The following is an 18,669-nucleotide window of genomic DNA, read 5'->3' as shown; positions in this document are numbered from 1 at the left end:
GCTTGGTGACCAACAATCAAACTCACATGCACCGGGCAGGCCGGGGATTAAACCAGATCGCCTTGGTGAGGAGTGAGTACTCTAACCACTGCCCTAACCGGTCCCAAGCTTTGAGGTAGCACCTCTCTGTATCACATCATCATTTATGAGTCAAATAATTTAGTTAAACTTTATCTAATCATCCAATAGCTTGACATTGTTTTCAACAAATTATGTATTAGGCAGAGTTTCTTTTTTCTGCTTTTAAGTATTACAAAAGTGTTAATCACAGTTGTTTGTTTTATTTTGAAAAGTTCTCATTTTTGCTAAAAATAATGAAATTAATCTTAGTGCTTTACAAGTACAAAACCTCTCGAAAATTATCAAAATACGATACTAGCATTTAAATCACTTAGCAATTTTTAGCTTTCTACAGTTCTTCAGTGATGAAAAACAGTGCGTCTCAAAAAGCTTTTTTACTCCATTGATAAAAGATATCCCTTCAATTAAAGTTTCAATTATTATCCATTAAGAATATCTGATTAAAACAATATATCAATTAATACATATTATCTTTTTACATGTTTCTCATAGAAGCAAATCCCTGTTCAGAGTTTAGTGAGGACACTCAATTATGTAAACAAATGCATTATAGATTAATACTGAAATATTCATTAAAGCTGCACTCTCACAGATTGAATGTTAATTTGACAACTTTTTTTATTTTTGTCTTGGAACAAGCCAATTTTTATGAAAATGCATGTAAATCAGTCATATAAGACTGATGACAAAACATTAGATATATATCAGATATTTATATTTAAGTTTAAAAATTTATGTTTTATGCATTTTTCATAAACCGTCAGTAACAGTTTAGGCCATAAAATACTAATTTTGGAACGGAAATATGAAAATCTGCAATCTGATCTTTTGTCAGCAGTCTTTTATCACTGGTTTGCAGATATTTGCGCAAAAACTTGCTCATTCTTCATTCCAAGACAAAAAATAAAAAAAGTTGTAAAAGCGGTAAATCTGTGAGAGTGCAGCTTTAAAGCAAATTAACAAAAAATCTGTCTCTTTCCACTATCCTGACCGACCCTATTTTTTCCACATGACCCTACACTTTATTTTGCACTAGTGTGGAATGTTTTCGAAATTTCTTAAAAAAAAAATGTCCACTCCCAAATAACCACATTACCACAATTAATTATCTTGTGTTATTATTCCAAAAAGGATGAATAATGTCAAAAACAATTGTTCTTTTGAAGGATACCGAGTTTAATTTGAAAGAATATAAAGAGTATAAAACACGGTATTTCTAACCTTATGAGACTATAGTTAGACCACAGTAAATCTTTTAGCATTCACCAATCATTTATTATTTTTCCGCTTTCTGCTATTAAATACACGGTTACAATGAATCTTGTTATCAGCAATTAATATTTTCCATAAATGTATTATTTAGTAAGTTGTTGGAGGTTTATCACTCAAAATTGATGTTTGTTATACATGTGTTTGTATTGATTTTGAATAAGGGTCACGTAAATTTTGACCGTTTCATATCTTAAATTTTCTGCAAAAGTGATAAATTCTGATATAGCTCTGTTTGCTACAGAATCTCAGTTCTCACAAAAAAAGAGAAAAAAGTAATGCCTTTACCAACCTACCTGGTTTTTTTTGAGATGTCAGTGGTACTTAGACAAGAACTTTTTATATTGCCTAAGGCCTAAAAAAAAAAAAAAATGTTTGGTTAGGGTTACATCCTTTTCAAAAATAGGTAGGGTAGGTAGGCTTTCTAAATTTTTTTTTTTTTTTTTATTAGACTTTATATAAGAATGTCATTTTCATCATTGGAGAATGGTGTTAAAGTTATCGTCTATATTAGCATTTAAGGTTTTAAACTACATATTGAAAAGCACCAAAAAAAAAAGAATTTTTTTTTATTTTTTTTTTAGTTTTTCATTCTTTTTTTTCAAATGACTATAAAAACGATAGGGTTGGCGCCTATTCCGTAGGTAGGGTCGGGTAGCCCGAACCAAATGTATTTTTTTTTTAGGCCTAATTACAAATATATTTCCTGCTGTTTTAGACTGTATGTAAATGGTTTAGTTTAAATTTGAATAACATACCCTAACATTTTTCCAGTTTTCTCAATTATGTTAATGAGAGTGAGGGTAATGTTTATTTTAGCTTGATTGTGACTGAAACTTATCGAATCACACTTGAGTCAGTTTTCTTAGTAAAAACAATTTTTCGTTCTAATCTTGATCAACCTTAATGCCTGAATCCTTTTGTATTCATAATTACCCTCTTTATTTTTAGACCTATGATAATCTATGTTTCTCAATTTTTCATTTTTAGATTATCCAATGATCATGAAAAATCTATTGTGAAATGAGACACACCTTTATTGGTAAATGTATAACTAACTTCAATATAGAAATTCCATCTAATCAATTATCATTTTCTTTCAGAAATGCACATATTGATGTTCTTCTGCACAATATATTTTTGTATTATAAATTTGAATAAAAAAAATCAGAGAGTACCGGTACTTAAAATTAATGTCCACTTTGAGTGGTCATTAGACATTTCCTCTGGTAGGGATCAAATCCTTAACCTCTGAAAATGTGGACACCTATTACACTGTGAGCAAGCATGCCAAGTTCCATCCCCACATAATTACAATGACATTGAGCTCAAACACCATGACAATACCTCATCGTTTCCTTGAAAACTAGACAAGAGAATAAGCGCAAAACTATCATAAAGTATGATACATATAAATAATGGTGCCCTCACTCTCTCCCCTCTCACCCTCTCTTCCCTCCCATCCCCTCTCCCCTGCCAGCCCCTCTCTCCCCTTACACCCCCTATCTCCCCTTCCACCCTTTCAATCCCTCTCTCCCCTCCTATCACCCTCTCTCCCCGCCGACCCCCCCCCCCCCTCTCTCTCTCTCCAGTGAATTACAAATATATAATACAATTTAAAGAACTCACCACATTTTTATAAATCCACTATTTGAATAGCTTTCGTTACTTTGTCATCACAGTACTTAAAACCTGCTCAAGTTCAATCCGGTGTCAAAATGATAAAATAATCAAACATAATCTAACTCTTCAAAGATAACACATACTAAAAACACCCAGTTACTGATTTAAATATTTGGTGCATTTTTCTGTTACTAAGATGAACACATCATTAACTATTATTCTCCTATCTATTGAAAATTGATTTTGTATTCAGTGTTCAAAATCATATTTTGTCTAATGGGATAACAGTGTTATTCAAATCTGCTGTACGTTTCTATTGGTAAATCAGCAGGAATCGGTGGATTTAAACAGTAAACAAAATATAATCTCAAACACTAAAATAGTAGAAAAGTTTAATAGTAGGTACTTACCAAAATAAATGGTTAAGTGACTGAATGTCAGAAATTCCACCATAAAACAAAACAGAAAAAAGAAACAAACAAAATAATCAGATGCCACTTTTTCACCCCATCAAGAGACATAACTTGATAAATATTTAAGCCGGAGTAATCAAACTTTAGCCGAACAAGTACCAATTATTATAATGAACATGTATACCAAGTTTTGTGTTAATTCGATATTTAAGTAATGGCCAATGTTAATGTGACAAGAGAAGCCACTGCCAAGGTCACAAAATTAAGCTATGACAATAAATTGTACCTCATTTTTTTCTTTGAAAAACAGAATAACTAAACACATATAAATTTACCTCATATTCTTACACACTGACCTTGGAAGACATCATCTATGCAGTGGTCTTCAAATGTCTTGTTATCAGCAGCATTCGTAAACAGGGACCTTCTACAGATCTGGAAATGTTAAATTATTTAATATAAACCTATTTACGATTGTGAAACAAGTTATTACTTAAGAAATATAACACACCACTGAGGGTCATATGACATTATAAGGACCGGCCAGTCAGCCACCAAAGGTGTATATGGACCGAGGCGTTAGCCGAGGTCCATTCACCTTCGGGGGCTGAATGCCCGGTCCTTTTAATGCCATATGGCCCGAAGTGGTGTGTTATATTTCTTATATTATACTGAACACTTTTCATTACAAGACAATATTTCTAAAGCGATTTAAATATGTTTTATTTAACAAACCTGATAATGTATACTTGCGACAAATTTTCGCCGTTGTGAAAATAGCAACCCGCACTAACCAATCGTATGACGTCAGCGGTCCATATTATCTTTTTGGCCGGTCCGGACCGGCCAAAAAGATAATATGGACCGCTGACGTCATAAAACTGGATTTTCATCAAAATACAGTGATATACGGACCGATCGAGATTATATATATAAAGAAGGGACAAATTTATGTGAGGTATAATATAACATTATATTTATCATTCGTGTTGGCATGATGTTACACGAGAGTGTGGTCTTATGTTATAGGGGAACCAGAGTACCCGGAGGAAACCCACTTGTCTGGATTGGTGACCACAAACCAACTCACATGCGCCCAGGCCGGAAATCTAACCAAGATCGCCAAAGTGAGAAGCGAGTGAGCTAACCACTGCACTAACCAAACAAACCAAATTGAATTATTTAAAAAAAACAATCTACAATTGAACATTAGTTCTGGCAATGACATTGTATTTTTGCATAATTTAAGCTTTAAGCTTGCTTAAAGAAATCAGTATTCATCATGATCAACTAATAAAGAAATTTTCCATTTTGCAATTCAGCAACAACATTGACTAGATGGAAAGAAAATATAATTCAGAGTTAGGCCTCCAAATGAACTTTATTGCAATATTTAACAAAGTTTCATCACGATATCAATGGTTGGAAGCAAAAAGGTTCTTAACAGTTCTTTTAAAGCTAATATAAATTAATTATAAGATTTTCATAAAAAAAAATATTTGTTAAAACTAAGGGGCGGAGGGGGACATTTTTTAAATTTTTCTTTGATACTTTTTGACCATTATGTGTTCAAAATGCTCTTTCCTATTTAATAATAAACCATAAACATGTGTTTCTAGAGGAACCAGGAACATAATTGTACCACTTCTACTTTTTTACAAATTATAATAAATACTTATATAATAAGTATATTAGTAAATTATATAAGTAAATTATAAATAAACACTGTTTCCAGACTGATATGCAAATACAGACCAAGATTTAACAATTTTATTTGAGTCAATAACTTTAAACGGTGGCGTGAAAAAGGGGGTTAAAAACTAATTTATAGTCTTCTAAGTTAATGTCATTAAAAACATCTTGTCTTCTAGATTTTATCTGTCGTAGATGACATAATATTTCTAGAAATTGTACAGAAACCATTTGATGGGCCATTCTGGAATCCAACCAATGACATAGCCCACTCTAACTAGAACTGTAAGCCAAAGGCTAACGAATACCCCCCAACCCTTCCCTGTCTAGGTTGTTTGCCCTGGCCTTAGTTATGGTATCATTAGAAAGCACAAGGCAATAATACAGGTGCACAAAATCACATATACAAAGGTTCACATCATGGTGATGGATAGCTGAAAGTTTGAGAAAAATATATTGAAAAATGACAAAGGAGTAGGCCACCAAAGCGAATATTGTAACAAATTTAAGGCCTGTATGCACCTAACTTCAGGACTTTTGATGGTCTTTTTAAGGACAAAATCAATTAAAGGTCTTTTTAAGGCCATGCAAACATTCTGATTAATACAGGTGCACCAAATCACATATTCAACAGTTCATATCATGGTCATTGACATCTGAAAGTTTGAAAAAGATTTATATAAAAAATGAGAAAAAATGACCAAGGATTAGGCTAGACAAAGCTGTATAATTTTTGCCTATTTTAACTTATTCAGGGGCCATAATTGGAGACATGATCATGCGATTCCAACCACAATCACAGGGGCAAATGTTCTCACCATGGCTAAAAGTTTGAAAAAGATTCATTCAAAAATGACGAAGGAGTAGGACGAACAAAACTAATTTTACCCAATTTAACTCATTAAGGGGCCACAACTCCACTCAGGATCATGTGACTCCCACCAAATTCATGGAGGCAAAGGTTTACATCATGGCCATTAATATTTGAAAGTTTGAAAAAGATTTGCTCAATAGCTTCAAAGAAGAATCCTGGACAAAGCTAATTTTGCCCAATTTAACTCATTAAGGGGCCACAACTCCACTCAGGATCATGCGACTCTGACCAAATCCACGGAGGCACAGGTTTACATCATGGTCATTAATATTTGAAAGTTTGAAAAAGATTTGTTCAATAACGACAAAGATGAATCCCGGACAAAAAAAAACGGACAGACAGACAGACAGACGGACAGACGGACAACCCGATTCCAGTATACCCCCCCCAAACTTTGTTTTGGGGGGTATAATAACCAGGATTTTTGTTGGATTTTTTAATCATGGATTTTCAATGAAATCCTGGTTTTCAAGTATCTAACATCTTGACTAGGACATTTTTAAATATCATTTTTTTTGAAACCCCAAATGAATCTCGGGTTACTTTAAATTCCCATGAACCATAAGTGATGCTTGATAAACAAATGTTATGTTTGGATCACTTTCAACGGGGTTTAGGCTGCACTCCGTATGATGAAAAAGCACAATAAAAAAGAGAACTGTCGAAAACTGACATAAACTTGGTATCAAGTGTACAAGGCATTGAAACTAACTAACTGAAGTACCATGCACATAGTAAAAAAGATAACTAGGTATGTAGAATTCATTCTTATGCGTGATTGGCTAGTCAATATCATCACATGATATTACCAAGTTAGGTATATAGCTGAAATATTCCAATTGTTTAGCGTAAACCTTCGTAGCACATTGGATACAACACTGGACTGCAATTTTGGCGACACCGGTTCAGACCTGGGCTCCAACTCAATTATTTTTTTTTTACATTTTGGTAATTTTTTTTGTACATTTTGGTATATATTTTTTTACATTTATGATATCAAAGAGTAAATACCAGAGGATACCCTGATTCAAATATGCAGCCAATATGATTTTTACAGAGAAATAAGCTGCATTTTTACAAGTTTTCAGACAGGTTAAGCATTGTGATAATTTTGTCCTGTGATACAACAAAATCCCATAAAATGACCTTGTTAGAAAATAGCTCATTGGGCTGATGTTTCTTGTTAACATATACCAGGCTATAAATAGATATTAAAACTTACGGTGTAAGTAGGTGACCTGATATTGGACATATGGGGCAAAGGAAACAAATTTGTTTCCTTTGCCCCCCGTATATCCCATATCGGGTCACCTACTAACCCCGTAACGTATATATCACCTCGACAACCTGTTTACATGTTTAAATGTTTCATTTATTCACCGGATTTAGAAAATAGACGCCATTTTGGTACAATATAAATTTGGTGACCCAATATGGAAAAATATGGGGTCACCGCATGACCAGTCCTGAACCAATGGCGTTGCGTCATTCATGTTGGAGGTGTGATATTCTTATATCTTGTACCTCCCCATGTGTTTTAAAAGAATAGGCATCTATAACAACAAATATGGTATGTCAATCATGTGAACAAAGGTTATATATTCTTTGCTGAAGGCATGTGTTAGAGTTTAAGTCTGCCTGTGTCTGTCTGCATTATGGCTTGACCCTACCGAATTCCCTGTGGTGTTTCAAGAGGAATTTAGAAGCCTAAAGGGGAAAATATGCCCTCATCATTTAATGAGGTAATTAAAACCAAAGAGAATAAGTTAGCTCCCAAAACATTGCTCTGTCCGTAGAGAAGAAAGAAGTGTCAGCCCTGGTTGAATGCAAGTTGAATTAATTAGTGCAGAGCCTCCCTCGAAGTTGATTCGTTGTTACCAAACTAAAATGATAATGAATCACCTTCAAGGGAGGCTCTGAGTCTTAACTTAGAACATCACCCGCTCGAATAATAATCAGAGCAGAGAGAAAAAATGCAATCAGGGTTGCTTACCTTATATAGGCCCTCGTCTTTTGTTTAGGCGGTGTCAGCCACAGTTAAATGGGACCCAACCTGGCAGTGTCAGCCACAGTTAAATGGGACCCAACCTGGCAGTGTCAGTAACAGTTAAATGGGACCAAACCTGGCAGTGTCAGCCACAGTTAAATGGGACCCAACCTGGCAGTGTCAGCCACAGTTAAATGGGACCCAACGTGGCAGTGTCAGCCACAGTTAAATGGGACCCAACCTGGCAGTGTCAGCCACAGTTAAATGGGACCCAACCTGGCAGTGTCAGTAACAGTTAAATGGGACCAAACCTGGCAGTGTCAGTAACAGTTAAATGGGACCCAACCTGGCAGTGTCAGCCACAGTTAAATGGGACCCAACCTGGCAGTGTCAGCCACAGTTAAATGGGACCCAACCTGGCAGTGTCAGCCACAGTTAAATGGGACCCAACCTGGCAGTGTCAGTAACAGTTAAATGGGACCCAACCTGACAGTGTCAGCCACAGTTAAATGGGACCCAACCTGGCAGTGTCAGCCACAGTTAAATGGGACCCAACCTGGCAGTGTCAGTAACAGTTAAATGGGACCCAACCTGGCAGTGTCAGTAACAGTTAAATGGGACCCAACGTGGCAGTGTCAGCCACAGTTAAATGGGACCCAACCTGGCAGTGTCAGCCACAGTTAAATGGGACCCAACCTGGCAGTGTCAGTAACAGTTAAATGGGACCCAACCTGGCAGTGTCAGTAACAGTTAAATGGGACCCAACCTGGCGGTGTCAGCCACAGTTAAATGGGACCCAACCTGGCGGTGTCAGCCACAGTTAAATGGGACCCAACCTGGCGGTGTCAGCCACAGTTAAATGGGACCCAACCTGGCGGTGTCAGCCACAGTTAAATGGGACCCAACCTGGCGGTGTCAGCCACAGTTAAATGGGACCAAACCTGGCGGTGTCAGCCACAGTTAAATGGGACCCAACCTGGCAGTGTCAGCCACAGTTAAATGGGACCCAACCTGGCAGTGTCAGCCACAGTTAAATGGGACCCAACCTGGCAGTGTCAGCCACAGTTAAATGGGACCCAACCTGGCAGTGTCAGCCACAGTTAAATGGGACCAAACCTGGCAGTGTCAGCCACAGTTAAATGGGACCCAACCTGGCAGTGTCAGCCACAGTTAAATGGGACCCAACCTGGCGGTGTCAGCCACAGTTAAATGGGACCCAACCTGGCGGTGTCAGCCACAGTTAAATGGGACCCAACCTGGCGGTGTCAGGAAGGATGCGGACAATGGATTCGGAGGATGGATTCGGAGGATGGATGTGGACGATGGATGTGGAGGATGGACACGGAGGATGGATGTGGACAATTGATGCTGACAATTGATGCGAACGATGGTTGGGATGATACACGCGGAGGATGGATGCGGACAATGGATGCCAAGGATGGACGTGGAGGTTGGATGTGGACAGCCTACAGCATGAACATGAGGTACCGACCTTAAGAGTATAAAGCACTTAAAGATGACCAATGATGGCTATTACAATACCTCTTCCTCTTTCTCTGAGAAACAAACCAGTGTCAGTATTCATATCACATATAAGTCATTTCCTAGCTGAAGTCATTTTCCATCGTTAAGTATCTCACTTCTCATAAGATATTATAAATTTAATAATATCTGAAATACCTAATTTTCATTGATTTTATTGGATATAAATACTTTAAAAACACTTTTTATACTTTTCTATTAGTTTTCCTTTGATTTACAGAAATTTACCTGTGAAATAGAAATGATATTTCACTGTTTCAAACAGTGTAATATAAACAATTATACATTTTTCACTGATTTGATATCTTGGTCTGCTCTCACTTTTAAATCCAACATCAGCTGCACAGGGCTGGGACACAGTTTCAACAAAGTCATTTCTGAAATGATATTGCATTCACATTACAAAAATTTGGCATGCTGTAATAAAAAGAAAAATTGTTTGTTTTAGTGTAAGATTGCAATATATTTCACCTTCTGAACATCTGAAGTAAATATTTCACTCATGGCTAGGCCACCAGTGAAATGTAGGTTTTAGTTCTGAAACGTTGAAATATATTGCTATATCATTTAAAACTATCAGTTCTGACGAAAATTGAGATTTATTGTTCAAAATATTGTGTGTTTTTTCTATTTATCATTCTTCAAATATTTCCATGCATGCATTATCTATCAAATTAAATCATACCCTACATATTGAAACACAGAGTAACAAAGAAACACCCATGTAAATAGGGCGAAATAGGAAAGCATGATTCAGGTGGCTTGTTTTTGTCTGTCACCTGTTTCGAAGGGGGAGATGAAACAAAAATAATCAGGAGAAAAAGATTACCCTTATCAGGCATGTGGCTCAAGTTATCATGAAGTATTGTCACTATTTTAAGAATGTGTTACGATACCAAAACAATCTCACATTGATATGCAATGTCACCGCCTATCATGACTAAGCAGAAAAATAAAGGTGCAAGTTCTTTACGTGGTATTGAATTTGATAAGAAAAAAAGGCAAAGTACACTGGCTTATAGAATTTGAATAAAAATATTGACAAGTCTCAAAAAATCAAAATCGGATTAATTTTTCAATCTTGATAGAAAAGTTCAAGTAATTATAAGTAAAAGGTAGTGTTTATTTTTGTTTTTCTTGACAATTAAGTTGACAGCTCTGATTCAGCCTGGCGCCAACTAAATTCCTTAGAAGACCAAAAATAAATGCGGACTTTTTTTAGTGTTGAGCACCAAATACCTCTAAATAACAAGCCAGTGCATGCATAAGCTTTTCAAAAACAACAACATTTAATCAAACAATTTAATGGCTAAATTGAAATTTGGTTGTGGTTTACATCAGAGGCTTTCTAAATGATTAAATTTGAATCCTACCCATAATCCTATTGGCAGAACTATGAGCATAGACACAAAAATTTCAAACCATATGCCACAACAGATATGAGAAACTGAAAATTTGATAAAAGAAGATCCTGTTTACAGCATTTAAAATGATTTATGACCTGTACGTCATTGAGTTTGACATTTGCATAACTCTGCGATTTTATGTGATAAAAGTATATCCAAAAAGAAGGAGTGATCTGTGGTTGAAATATACCCACTAAAATACAGCCAACCATTTTATCTATTAATCAGATAAATAAAATAAGACTTTACACATAACTTTTACCAGTAATATGAATTGCTATCAGAGGTATCAGCTTTAATGACACGCCACAGCATGCAGCGCATGTGGATAACAAGACCACCGCTCGAGGATGCCAACACCCTGTGGTTGTTGTATTTTCTTTAAAAAAGGGGTGTAACTCAGAAACCACTGTAGTCAGAGTTATCTGCCTACATAGCTTGCTTAGGGTTTGAGCCAAGTTTTAAAAAGGACATGGTGCTGTAGAAAAGGGACAGAGTGCTGTAAAAAAAGGGACATGGTGCTGTAGAAAAGGGACATGGTGCTGTAGAAAAGGGACAGGGTGCTGTAGAAAAGGGACAGGGTGCTGTAGAAAAGGGACATGGTGCTGTAGAAAAGGGACAGGGTGCTGTAGAAAAGGGACAGGGCGCTGTAGAAAAGGGACAGGGTGCTGTAGAAAAGGGACAAGGTGCTGTAGAAGAGAGACAGGGTGCTGTAGAAAAGGGACAGGGTGCTGTAGAAAAGGGACAGGGTGCTGTAGAAAAGGGACAAGGTGCTGTAGAAAAGGGACAGGGTGCTGTTGAAAAGAGACATGGTGCTGTAGAAAAGGGACAGGGTGCTGTAGAAAAGGGACAGGGTGCTGTAGAAGAAGGACAGTGTGCTGTAGAAAAGGGACAGTGTGCTGTAGAAAATGGACATGGTGCTGTAGAGGAGAGACATGGTAATGTAGAAAAGGAACATGGTGCTGTAGAAAAGAGACAGGGTGCTGTAGAAAAGGAAAGGGACATGGTGCTGTAGAAAAGGGACAGAGTGCTGTTAAAAAGGGACATGGAGCTGTAGAAAAGGGACAGGGTGCTGCTGTAGAAAAGGAGCAGGGTACTGTAGAAAAGGAACAGGGTGCTGTAGAAAAGGGCCAGGGTGCTGTAGAAAAGGGACATAATAATGTAGAAAAGGGACAGAGTGCTGTAGAAAACGGACAGGGTGCTGTAGAAAAGGGACTCGAAAACGGACATGGTGCTGTAGAAAAGGGACATGATGCTGTAGAAAAGGAACAGGGTGCTGTAGAAAACGGACATGGTGCTGTAGAAAAGTAACAGGGTGCTGTATAAAAGGGACATGATGCTGTAGAAAAGGAACAGAGTGCTGTAGAAAACAGACATGGTGCTGTAGAAAAGGAACAGGGTGCTGTATAAAAGGGACATGATGCTGTAGAAAAGGAACAGGGTTCTGTAGAAAAGGTACATGGTGCTGTAGAAAAGGGACAGGGTGCTGTAGAAAAGGGACATGGTGCTGTAGAAAAGGGACAAAGGGACAGGGGGCTAAGGGTGAAAAGGGCACATTGAATCAGGCTGTGAAGAACCTGACCATTATGAATATGGAAGAAAATTTTAGAAATTGTGTTTGATTGCAGTAATATTAGGTTTCAACTGCCATGTATGTTTAGTCTGTATGTATTTATAATCTTATTATCAGTGTTAGTCAACACATAAGAAATATTTGATGATCTCAAACATTTAATTCTATGAAGGCAGTGTGCACATGCTGGTCCCCATGAGGGCAGAAGGGTGCTATCCAAAAAAAGACAGGGCACAGCATTGTTCATTAGATAAAACCCGAAAATATGTTTCATGTAAATATTCTGAATGGTTTTTGAGTAAAGATGAGCTACTTTTCTCCAATGTTTTTTTGGTATGGCTAAGTTTTTACATGGACAACAAAACAAAGTTATATTTATTCCACGAAAATTTAGACAATTTAAAAAGTGAATAACAATGCTAACAGGTTTTTTTCAGTTGACCAAGAGCTATTGTAACGTGCGGCAGAGTTATAAAACTTATATAATAAAACATATTGTCACTGTGAAAAGGAGTACCAAATTTAAGTGACTGCACATTCTAGAATGTGTTTGATTTTCAAATGACATCATTCTTCCTTAAAAATAAATATGTTTACGTTTATTTGGTTATTCTGTGTCACTTTGAGGACCATCCATGGACATATCCAAAAAGCTTTCAATGACATTAAAGCAGCACTCTCACAGATTTACCATTTTGAAAACTTTTTATCTTGGAATGAGCTAATTTGCATAAACAGCTAACAACAAGTGATATAAGACTGCTGACAAAAGATCAGAACGCAGATTTTCATATTTCTGTTCGAAAATTAATGTTTTATGGCTATAGGCATCACTAACACTTTAAAAAAATACATAAAATACACTCAATTTTTGAACATAAATATGAAAACCTGTGATCTGATTTTTGGTCAGCAGTCTTATATCACTGCTTCTCATGCATTTTCACAAAAATTGGCCCATTCCAGGACAAGAAAAAGTGTTCAAAGCGTTCAATCTGTATGAGTGCAGCTTTAAAGCAACAGAGATCATCTTTGTGCCCATCTATACAACCTGAAAAAATCATTTAAACAAACCAATTTAAATACTTTTAGCTTTGATACCAGTTTTAAACTTGCCCTGTTCAAAACAAGTTATAGAGTACCTTTTCTGTCAATTTAGCTGATTAGGTCTTCAATACTATCCTGTCCAATAAAAAGACAATAAAAATCTTTAAATAAATGCAATAAATCGCAATCTGATTAAAACTTGTATTTAATAGAAAATTACCAAACTGTGTTAAGTAAAGTATTAATTTGACAGACATAAATGGTTTTAGGTTACAAAGTCATAATTACATAAATGTGAGTGACAAATATCTAGCAATGTTTCTTTGATGTGAGGGGGCATTATTACTAGACTCAGCCACCATGAAATTGGATCTAGTTAGGGGATTAATTGATTGGAAAATTATCAATCATGCTTAGCTGACAAAATTCTCTCATCAAATGTACCAAATCAGTCACATTTCAGTAATTGAGACCAAATCTAGAACAACTCCTACTTTTCATAATGACCTTTTTAGCTTGATACATTTAACAAAAAGCAAGTTTTCCTATCAGAGTTAGTCCCCCTTCTAGCAAGAAAATGGACTGACGTAAAAACGTTTTTTTTTCATTTCATTACAGTAATTTAACAATAACAAGAGCAGTTAGTCAAACATTTTTTTCCTTCCTCCCCCCCCCCCCGAGCGCCATGGTTTTAAGAATATTTGGACAATTGAATGAAATGTGCATGGACTGAAATTACAGCTGATTTGTCATTGACATTGGATGCCTTTGAGGCAGTTTTAAGATGACCATTCAAAGTGTGAGGATAGTAGGAACAGTTTTAAATCATGTTCAGATGATGACTGATATTTGCAAAACATGTATCCTCTTAGCAGCTGGGAATAAGTAAATATGACATCATTTTAATGACCAATATCAGTTGTTAGTTGTTACCTTGACCTTTGACTCTATGACCTCAAAATCCATAGGGGTCATCTACTGGTCACCCCAAAACTAAATGTCAGGCCATGGGTGCAGGCATTGTCGAGTTATCTCAAAGACAAGCTTTTTGCATGACCTTTGACCTGATGACCCCTAAAATCAATAGGGGTCATCTTCTGATTAGGCCCAACCTCCAAGTCAGGTTTTAGGGCCATGGGTGCAGGTATTGTTGAGTTATCAATCCGACAACCTTTTCGCATTCAAGGTCACTGTGATCGTGACCTTTGACCCAATGACCCCTAAAACCAAAAGGGATCATTTACTGGTCAGGCAAAGCCTCCATGAAATGTTTTATGAACATTAGTCCAGGCATTGTTGAGTTATCACTCGGAGAAGCTTTGTCAACCTTTTTGTGTTAAAGGTCAATGTGACCTTGACCTTTGATCCAATGACCCCTAAAATCAATAAGAGTCATCTACTAGTCAGGCCCAACCTTCATGTCAAATTTGATGACAATAGGTCCAAGAATTGTCAAGTTATCACTTGGACAAGCTTTGGTCTACCGACAGACCGACCGACCCACCTACCGAACAACCAACCAACCTACTGACCGACAAGTGCAAAGCAATATACCCCCTCTTTTTTGAAGGGGGGCATAATTATTACACATTGCAATGACTTTTGCTCAATAGGACCCAAGAATCTGTACCAATTTGGAATATTTATCAATCAAATATTGGTTAACCCAGACAAACCAAAAAATGCTCTTAAAAAATGTGAAAAGGTGACATGGTTTAAATATTGGTATCATGTCAAGTTTATTTCTATACAAAACTCTCTTTCTAAAATGCTACATGTCATCCTTTCCATGTCAAATAGATCTAACCTTTGTCTGCTTTTGTAAACCATTGTGAGTTCCATAAAAATTACAGCAACTCATAGTATATATTTCTCCCCATGTCCTATTTGAGTAGATCCAGTCTCTTGTAAGGGATGTGATTGACCTTGCAGCTGAAGGGCTGAAACCATTTTGGCGATGGGCTTGTTGGGTGCTTCTATGTGTTAACTTCCATCACACATCTTGTTTAAAAATTGTACAAATTTATTTCATCTTGAAAGCAAGAAAAGCCAAAGGCGTTTGCTTCATAAAAAACAAGTATTAGTATTTTTCGAAAGTCTTAATACATTTCAAGTATACGTGGAATCTAAAAGAATGATTTCTCCTCTTTATCAATTTAGTTCAAGTACTATCATTTGCCCTTCCGAAAGAAAAAAGCCTACATCCTCCCTTGATTCCCCTACCATAAGAAGAAATGCTCCATCCTTCCTAGTGTATCATTTCCCCTTCCACAAGAAGGAAGCCTCCATCATGTATCATTTTTTTCCATAAGAAGAAAGCCTCCATCCTTCCTAGTGTATCATTTCCCTTCCATAAGGAGGAAGCCACCATCCTTCCTAGTGTACCATTTCCCTTCCATAAGAAGGAAGCCACCATCCTTCCTAGTGTACCATTTCCCTTCCATATGAAGGAAGCCACCATCCTTCCTAGTGTACCATTTCCCTTCCATAAAAAGGAAGCCACCATCCTTCCTAGTGTACCATTTCCCTTCCATAAGAAGGAAGCCACCATGCTTCCTAGTGTAGTTCCATCCTCCCTGATGTATCATCTCCCCTTCCACATGAAGGAAGCTTCCATCCTCCATGATGTATCATTTCCCTTTCTTAAGAAGGAAGCTTCCATCCTCCCTGATGTATCATCTCCCCTTCAATAAGAAGGAAGCTTCCATCCTCCCTGATGTATCATCTCCCCTTCAATAAGATGGAAGCTTCCATCCTCCCTCATGCATCATCTCCCCTTCCATAAGAAGGAAGCTTCCATCCTCCCTAAAGAAACATCTCCCCTTCCATAAGAAAAAAGGCAAAAATCTCCCCTACGCATCATATCCTCTTTCAGTTGCAGAAATCTCCCATATGTATCATGTCCCCTTCCAGTATCAGAAATCTCCCCTTTTTATCATATCCCCTTCCAAAAGCAGAAATCTACCAAAATTCCCCCCATGTATCAAATCCCCATACAATAGCAGAAATCTCCCCTATGTGTCATATCCCCTTCCAGTAGCAGAAATCTCCCCTATGTATCATATACCCTTTCAGTAGCAGAAATCTCCCCTATGTATCATATCCCCGTCCAGTAGCAGAAATCTCCCCTATTTATCATATACCCTTCCAGTAGCAGAAATCTCCCCTGTTTGTCATTCCTCTTCCAGTGGCAAAATCTCGCCTATGTATCATATCCTCTTCCATTAGCAGAAATCAAACCTATGTATCATATCTCTTCCAGTAGCAGAAATCCCCCCTATGCATCATATCCCCTTCCATTAGCAGAAATCTCCCTTATGTAACATATCCCCTTCCAGTAGCAGAAATCGACCATATGGATCATATACCATTCTACTAGAAGAAAGCTTCCTTTTCACTTATGTATAAAATCAAAGCCCTCTTCCAGCCTTTTTTTTATTTATTTTTTTAAGAACCAATAGGCCTTGCACGGAGATATTGCCATAAATTATTGTTCTGATCCTCAATAGTTTTGTTTTTCAATCAAATTGTGTCCCACCTCAGGGCTTATTATTTTTTTGTACAATCTTCTATTACATAGAAACTGAAACTTGCCTGGAAACAGCATGGTCTGGGTCTTAAATATTTAGGAAAATATATTCACCACTTGTCATTTCACAAGTTTGTTCAAATCATCCTCTTATTATAAATTATAAATGACTTGTCTTTTAAAAGTGTGCCATTCTAGGCCATCTGGTCTCATAATCAGATAATTAACTGGCAGATGTAACGCTTTCTCACACAAAATGAACATAATTTGATAACAGATGACTATGATGTCAGTAGTAAAGATTGTTTGCACATTTTATCAAAAACTTAATTTGGAGCTTGCTGTGCCAATGCCTTGAAGCTTCCATAGATCTACAAATTACATCTTTTGGAAGATAACATATGCAAAAACAAACATTTGTTCATTCTTTGCATAACACTTTGCAGAAACATCATTCATAACCACTAAACGCTGATTTGTTATTTACATTTGTGCTCATTGACCTTGGAAAGAGTTGTGCTCATTGTCCTTGGATAGATTTGAGCTCATTGACCTTGGGTACATTTGTGCTAATTGACTTTGGTTACATTTGTGCTCATTGACCTTGGTTTGGGTACATTTAAAGCTCATTGATCTTGGATACATTTGTTATCATTGTCCTTGGATAGATTTGTGCTTATTGACCTTGGATAGATTTGTGCTCATTGTTCTTGGATAGATTTGTGCTCATTGTTCTTGGATAGATTTGTGCTCATTGATCTTGGATAGATTTGTGCTCATTGTTCTTGGATAGATTTGTGCTCATTGTTCTTGGATAGATTTGTGCTCATTGTTCTTGGATAGATTTGTGCTCATTGTTCTTGGATAGATTTGTGCTCATGACCTTGGATAGATTTGTGCTCATTGTCCTTAGATTTATTTGTGCTCCTTGTCTTTGGATAGATTTGTGCTCATTGTCATTGACCTTGGATAGATTTGTGCTCAATGACCTTGGGTACATTTGTGCTCATTGACCTTGGATAGATGTTTGCTCATTGTCCCTTGGTACATTTGTGCTCATTGTCCTAAGATAGATTTGTGCTCATTGTCCCTGGATAGATTTGTGCTTGTTGTCATTGACCTTGGATAGATTTGTGCTCAGTGACCTTGGATAGATTTGTGCTCATTGTCTTTGGATAGACTTGTGCTCATTGTCCTTGGATAGATTTGTGCTCAATGACCTTGGATAGATTTGTGCTCATTGACCTTGGATAGATTTGTGCTCATTGCCCTTGGATATATTTGTGCTCATTGTCCTTGGATAGATTTGTGCTCATTGACCTTGGATAGATTTGTTCTCATTGTCTTTGGATAGATTTGTGCTCATTGTCCGTGGATAGATTTGTGCTCATTGTCTTTGGATAGATTTGTGCTCAATGACCTTGGTACATTTGTGCTCATTGACCTTGTATAATTTGTGCTCTTTGACCTTGGACACTTTACTGCTCATTGTCCTTGCACAGGTTGTCAACAGAAACTGTCGTTACAATTATTCCAATGTGTTTTCATGACCTTGAAGCACTCATCATTTCTTGAAATAATGTTTATGTTCTGACACTTTCATTCACTTGCTACTGCTGATCCAAGGCCAAGA

Source organism: Mya arenaria, chromosome 2, assembly GCF_026914265.1.
Source record: "Mya arenaria isolate MELC-2E11 chromosome 2, ASM2691426v1".
Taxonomy (NCBI): Eukaryota; Metazoa; Mollusca; class Bivalvia; order Myida; family Myidae; genus Mya; species Mya arenaria.
Note: the sequence above shows the minus strand (reverse complement) of the source record.